Here is a 7,546-nt window from a genome sequence, read left to right on the forward strand (position 1 = left end):
CCCAAGTACGGGCGGGCTGAGTCTGAAAAGAGAGTCAGAGGAGGGCGGTGGGATAGGAGTTTACTGAGCCCCAGCTCGGTCCAGAGACCCCCCACCCAGGCGGGCTGACGCCCAGATAGGACAACAGAGTGGGTCCATCCAGGGGACCATCAGCCTGTGAACTGAGAAGCTGACAGCGGTCCGGGCTCAAGGCCCGGAGCAGGTTCCCATCCACACAGGAGCAGGGTCCCATCCACACAGGAGCAGGGTCCCATCCACACAGGAGCAGGGTCCCATCCACACAGGAGCAGGGTCCCATCCACACAGGAGCAGGGTCCCATCCACACAGGAGCAGGGTCCCATCCACACAGGAGCAGGGTCCCATCCACACAGGAGCAGGGTCCCATCCACACAGGTGTTTGCTCTTAAAGAGGTGATTCTTATTAACACACAGGGGCTGTACATTTACTCATAACTGAAGAATATACCAAGTAGGCAGCTGTGACCCGCCACCACTAATTACAAACTGAGAGCTACCCTCCGCAGGGCAGCCACGGGGGCAGGGTCAGCTTCGGATTCTCAACAGCTGCTTTTATAGGTTTGGGGTAGGCAGTGGACAGTTACAGAAGTTACAATTCAGGCGGTTTCTGCAAGCTGGGAGGGTCGTAGGGTCTGGAGTCAGGAGGCTGACCACGGTCGTTACAAGGTCCCGCTGCCCTGTCAGTGGAGGCGGGAATAAGGGACATTAGAAGAACGTCTCAAAGGTAATTTGCGCCATGGGGCTGGTCGTTTCTTCTCCTTTTGTGGTCTTCCAGTTACTGCAGACTTTCTAGTTCCAGAAACGCATCTGGAGCGTCTGTGCAGGTCGCAGAGGTACCACGGCATAGTCCACGGTGCTGTCAGTCAGCCTAAAAGACCTGATGCTGAGATTGGCCTTTTTCTTTTCTAAACAGAGTTTCACTTTTGTCGCCCAGGCTGGAGTGCAGTGGCACGATTTCAGTTCACTGCAACCTCCGCCTCCCAGGTTAAAGCAATTCTCCTGCCTCAGCCTCCCGAGTAGCTGGAATTACAGGCGCCAGTCACCATGCCCAGCTAATTTTTGTATTTTTAGTAGAGACAGGATTTCACCATGTCGGCTGGTCTCAAACTCCTGATCTCTGGTCATTCACCCGCCTCGGCTTCCCGAGGTATTGGGATTACAGGCGTGAGCCTCTGTGCCCGGCCAAGATTAGTCTTTTGAGATTTTTTTCCAGACTTTCCGGTGTGAACTCCAACTATCTGAGACTGGTCTCAGTCAATTTAGGAAGTTTATTTTGCCAGAGTGATACAACCTCACGTGCTCCTGGCAACGTGCTCAAAGTGGCTGAAGCACAGTTGGGTTTGATGCATTTTAGGGAGACATGCGACATCACTCAGCATGTGTAAGACCGACATTGGTTGGGTCTGGAAAGGTGGGACTACCTGAAGCACAGAGCGGGCTCCCGGGTCGTCCGCAGACGGGAGATAAAAGGTTGTGTTCTTCCGAGTTTCTGACTAGCCTCCACGACGGAGACAATCAAATACGCATTTATCTCAGTGAGCAGAGGAATGACTTTGAATAGAAGGGAGGCAGATTTGCCCTGAGCAATTCCCAGCCTGACTTTCCCCTTTGTGATTTGGGGGTCCCCAGACTTCTTTTGCTTTCACACTGGCAACTGAGTGACCCTGCTGGGGCCCATGACTCTTGACCCAGCCCGTGCTGTGGTCCCACCCAGAGGCAGACTCAGCACCTGAGGACGTTTTCCATACCTGGAATATTTCCTTTTTTGAGACAGGGTCTGGCTCTGTTCCCCAGGCTGGCATGCAGTGGCACTGTCAGTTCACTGCAGCCTCCAACTCTGAGATGCAAGCGATCCTCCCACCTCAGCCTCCCAAGTAGCGAGAACTACAGGGGTGTGCCACCACACCTAGCTCATTGGCTTTTATTGCTGTTCTGTTTTTTGTTTTTTTGAGATGGAGTCTTGCTCTGTCACCCAGGCTGGAGTGCACTGGCGTGATCTCAGCTCACTGCAGCCTCTGCCTTCTAGGTTCAAGCGATTCTGGTGCCTCAGCCCCCCAGTAGCTGGGATTACAGGCATGTACCACCACGCCCGGCTAATTTTTGGTGTCTTCTTGTTTTCATTTTGAGATGGTCTCATTCTGTCATTGCCCAGGTTGGAATGAAATGGCATAATCTCAACTCACTGCAACATCTGCCTCCTAGATTCAAGTGATTCTCCTGCCTCAGCCTCCCAAATAGCTGGAATTACAGGCGCACACCACCACGCCTGGCTAATTTTTTGTATTTTTAGTAGAGTTGGCCAGGCTGGTCTCGATCTCCTGACCTCATGATCCTCCTGCCTTGGCCTCCCAAAGTGCTGGGATTACAGGTGTGAGCCACCACGCCTGGCCAAATTTTTATATTTTTGTATTTTTAGTAGAAACAGGGTTTCACAATGTTGGCTAGGCTGGTCTTGAACTCCTGATTTCCTGATCTGCCCACCTCAGCCTCCCAAAGTGCTGGAATTACAGGTGTGAGCCACCGTGCCTGGCCAAATTTTTATATTTTTAGTAAAGATGGGGTTTCACCATATTGGCCAGGCTTGTCTTGAACTCTTGACCTCACATGATCCTCTGGCTTCAGCCTCCCAAAATGCTGGGATTACAGGCATGAGCCGCTGTGCCAGGCCCTGGCTAATTCTTTTTTCCTGCCCACCCCCCCCAATTTTTAAAAATTTTTTGTAGACAAGGGTTTCACTGTGTTGCCTACGCTTGTCTTGAACTCCTGGCCTGAAATGATCCTCCCACCTCAGCCTCCCAAAGAGCTGGGGTTACAGGAGTGAGCCATAGTGCCCAGGTGATACCCTTACCATTTCCTCTCCAACCAATCAGCAGCACCCATTCCCTAGCTCCATGCCCTCCAAATTGTGCATAAAAACCCTAGCCTGCAAGCCTTTGGGGGACTGATTTGAGTAGTAAGTCCATCTCCCACGTGGCGGCCTCATGTTAACTAAACTCATTCTTTACTGCAATACTGCAGCCTCAGTGATCTGATTTGACCTATGCAGCAGGCAGGAAGAATCCAGCAGGGAATCACAGCCGTAAACACGGGGAGAAAGTAGAGGAAGCGTCTTTGCATTTCTGAGTCACTCAAGGCCTGACCGCAGATCCTCCACATGCCAGGATCCTTCTGGACGCTCCCCAGGGCCACAGAGCAGTGTCCTGTGCCAGTGGGTTGTCTGTTCCCTTGATGCCAGGTCAATCTCTGGCTGTAGGACCCCTCTCTGAGGGATGCACCCAGCTGCTCCACGTAGGCACCCACTAGTCATCTTTTGCTTTTTTTTTAGAAATGAGATCTTACCATGTCATCCAGGCTGGATTGCAGTGGCATGATGACAGCTCACTGTGGTCTCAGACTCCTGACCTCTGGTGATCCTCCTGCCTGTGAAAGGAAAATATATCTTGCCCCACCCCTACCAAGCTAAAGGGAAAAGTCCAGCTGGGAACTGCTTGGCACCAAAGTGCCTCCTGTTCTATTCAGAGTCACCCCTCTGCTCACTGACATAGATGCATAGCCGATGGCCTCCTTTGGAAAGGCTAATCAGACATTCAAAAGAATGCAACTGGCTGAGTGTGGTGGCTCACGCCTGTAATCCCAGCACTTTGGGAGGCCAAGTCAGGTGGATCACCTGAGGTCAGGACTTTGGGACCAGCCTGGCCAATGTGGTGAAACCTGTCCCTACTAAAAATACAAAAATTACCCAGGTATGGTGGCGGGCACCTGTAATCCCATCTATTCAGGAGGCTGAGGCAGGAGAATCACTTGAACTCAGGAGGCAGAGGCTGTAGTGAGCCAAGATCCTGCCATTGCACTCCAGCCTGGGTGACAGAGCAAGACCATGTCTCGAATGAATGAATGAATGAATGAATGAATGAATGAATGAATGCCTGACTGTGGTGGCTCACACCTGTAATTCCAAGCACTTTGGGAAGCTGAGGCGGGCAGATTGTGAGGTTGAGAGTTCGAGACCAGCCTGACCAACACGGTGAAATCCTGCCTCTACTAAAAATACAAAAATTAGCTGGATGTTGTGGCATGCTCCTGTAATCCCAGCTACTCTGGAGGCTGAGGCAGGAGAATCACTTGAACCCGAGAGGTGGAGGTTCTGATGAGCCAAGAGGGCGCCATTGCACTCCAGCCTCGGCAACAAGAATGAAACTCCATCTCAAAGAAAAAATAATGTAATAAATAAAATATAAAATAAAAAAAAGAATGCAACTCTCCCCCTCTCACCTGTCTGTGACCTGCAAGCGCCCTCCCCACTGCCAGTCTTCCTGCCTCTGCTTCAAGTTGTCCTGCCTTCTAGACCGAACCACTGTGCTTCTTATGTGCATGGCTTGGTGTCTCATGACTCCCTAAAACATGTAAATCTAAGCCGTGCCCAACCACCTTGGGCACCCGTCATCAGGGCGTCCTGAAGCTGTGTCACCGCTGTGTCCTCAACCTCGGCAACATAAACTTTCTAAATTAACTGAGACCTGCCTCAAATTTTCAGGGTTCACATGCCTTAGCCTCCCGAGTAACTGGGACTCTCGGCACGTGCCACCATGCCTGACTAATTTTGTTATTGCCACAGTCTCGCTCTGTTGCCCAGGCTAGAGTCCAACCGATGAGCTCAAGCGATCTTCCCGCCTCTGCCTCCCGGAGTGTGGGATTACAGGCACAAGCCACCATGCCCGGCCTTCTTCTCTCTCCAGCACTGGCTTTGAAATCTTAGGAAATCCAAACGGATAGAAGCCTAGGCTAGCAAGCATATCTTGATGGTTTTAGTTCATCAGAACCCTTGCCAAGACTTTTATTTTTAAATGTACAGCTTAAAACATCATCCTCGGCTCTGAGCCTACCGGAGGAAGCCAAGGTAAAACACGATCTTCTCCAGGACATATGGAAAGTGGCTGCTGTCGGAATAAGGGAGGAGTTCTAGAGAGGAAGTTCTAGTGCGACAGGCAGAGTTTCACGGCACCAACAGCTATTTTCCAGGAAAGAATTTTCAAACTGTGGAGTTTATGCAAAAAAAAAAAAAAGAGAGAGAAAAAAGACATTTCTGCAAACTGACCTAAGCCCTGGGAATCTGAACATTCCTCTCTGGGGAAAGGGAAGGGGGAGTCCGGGGCCTCTGCAGGATGCAGGTGCAGTGTTTACCTGCTGCTCTCACTGAGGCTTCTTGGCCTGCGTGTGCGTGGTACCCAAAAGCAGGCCCTTTTCCTCCCTCCCTCCCTCCCTTCCTTCCTTTCTTTCGAGACAGAGTTTGTCTCTGTCACCCAGGCTAGAGTGCAGTGGCACGATTTCGTCTCACTGCAACCTCTGCGTCCCAGGTTCAAGAGATTCTCCTGCCTCAGTCTCCAGAGTAGCTGGGATTACAGGCGCCCGCCGGCACGCCCAGCTAATATTTGTATTTTTAGAAGAGGTGGGGTTTCACCATATTGATCAGGCTGGTCTCAAATTCCTGACCTTGTGATCCACTCGCTTCAGCCTCCCAAATGCTGGCATTGCAGGCAGGAGCCACCTCGGTTGGCCTTTTTTTTCCCGAGCTGGCTGAGATTTTATTTTGGACCAAAAAAAAAAAAGCAATTGAATTGTTTTGCAGCTGGAGGCAAAGGGGCAAGGGGGGTCCCCAGGCAGTAAACTCCCCGCCAGTGGGCTGAGCGTCAGGTGGGTCTCCTGTTCCCTGTGCTCCTCTGCACAGCAGCCTCCCTCCTGGGCTCTGGGGCAGCCTCAGGAGGGGCAGGCTGGGAGGGGCTGTTGCAGCTGTTCACTTGGGCAGGATGTCAGAGGACTCGGACACCAGCCTCCCATCGCGGGTCTCAATCTTCTTCACAACCACAGCCTTGGTGGAGCTGGTGCGGCTGATGGAGCTGGAGCCCGTGACAGAGCCAAAGCTGGAGCCCAGGCCGTAGCTGAGGCCGGGGCTTGTGAGGCCCCCATAGGCAGAGCTCAGACCACCTGCATAGCCGCTGGTGGTCTTTGTGTGGATACTCATGTTCTGCATCCCGGACTCCAGCCGGCTCTCCTCGCCCTCCGGTAGCTTGCGGTAGGTGGCGATCTCAATGTCCAGGGTCAGTTTGACATTCATCAGTTCCTGGTACTCACGTAGCTGCTTTGCCATGTCCTGCTTGGCCCACTGCAGGGCGGCCTCCAGCTCCTGCTGCTTGGCATGAGCATCCTTGAGTGCCCGCTCCCCGTGCTGCTCAGCATCTGCAATCGCAGCCTCCAGGGAAGCCCTCTGGCCTTTGAGCCCTCGATCTCAGCCTGCAGCCGGCTGATGTTCCAGTTCACCTCGGAGATCTCAGTCTTCGTACGCCGCAGGTCATCCTGGTGCTTCCCAGCCAGCGTCTGCAGCTCCTCATACTTGATCTGGTATACGCTCTCCTCCTCAGCCCGGCTGCGGTTGGCAATCTCTTTGCCCTGCGCCTTGACCTCAGCAATGAGGCCGTCCACGTCCAGGAGCGGCTCTTGTCCGTGGACAGCACCACAGACGTGTCGGAGATCTGGGACGGCAGCTCCCGGGTCTCCTCTTCATACAGCTGCCTGAGGAAGTTGATCTCATCAGTCAGTCCTTCCAGGCGAGACTCCAGCTCTACCTCGTTCATGTAAGCTTCATCCACATCCTTCTTGATGAGGACAAATTCGTCTCCATCTCTGTAGCTTATTGATCTCATCCTCATACTTGTTCTTGAAGTCCTCCACCAGCCCCTGCATGCTGCCAAGCTCCGCCTCCAGCTTCAGCTTCTCCTGGCCCAGAGTCTCCACCTCAGGTTGCTGATGTGGTTCTCACACATGCTGTCCATGTTGCTCCCAGCCGTTTTCTGCTGCTGCAGGAGGCTCCACTTGGTCTCCAGCATCTTGTTCTGCTGCTCCAGGAACTGCACCTTGTCGATGAAGGAAGCAAACTTGATGTCAAGGGTCTTGATCTGCTCCTTCTCCTGGGTATGCACGGCCTGGATGTTGGGGTCCACATCCACCTCAATGGGGTTCAGCAGGCTCTGGTTGACGGTGACGGCGGTGATGCCTCCCATGCCTATGCCGCTGGCCCCAGCATAACCTGCACCCAGGCCACCCCGGAAGCCACTGCTGCTGACTCGGGAGAAGCTCGAGGAGCTCAGGCGGTCACTGGGCCCACTCGTGAAGGAGCGGCTGCTGAAGGCCCCGGGGCCAGAGGTGGTCACCTTGTAGGACTTCTGGGTCACCCTGATGGACATGGTGGAGGCAGGAGTGGAGGCAGGTGGGCTGAACCAGGGAGAGATTCCAGAAGGAGCGGAGAAGCTGCTGCTGCTTTTTTTTTTTTTTTTGAGACAGGGTCTCACCCTGTTGCCTAGGCTGGAGTGGAGTAGTATGATCTTGGCTCACTGCAACCTCCACCTCCCAGGTTCAAGCGATTCTCCCGCCTCAGCCTCCTGAGTAGATGGGACCACAGGTGTGCACCACCACGCCTGGCTACTTTTTGTATTTTTTGGTAGAGATAGGGTTTCACCATGTCAGCCAGGCTGG

At 53.1% G+C, this 7,546-nt stretch overlaps 1 pseudogene; it reads right to left on the reverse strand.

Moving 5' to 3' along the window:
• Window positions 1-5,570: 5,570 nt before the first annotated feature.
• On the reverse strand, window positions 5,571-7,280 carry LOC144580701 (keratin, type II cytoskeletal 8 pseudogene; annotated as a pseudogene).
• Window positions 7,281-7,546: the final 266 nt, after the last annotated feature.

The sequence above is a fragment of the Callithrix jacchus genome, chromosome 21, assembly GCF_049354715.1.
Source record: "Callithrix jacchus isolate 240 chromosome 21, calJac240_pri, whole genome shotgun sequence".
In the NCBI taxonomy this organism is placed as follows: domain Eukaryota; kingdom Metazoa; phylum Chordata; class Mammalia; order Primates; family Cebidae; genus Callithrix; species Callithrix jacchus.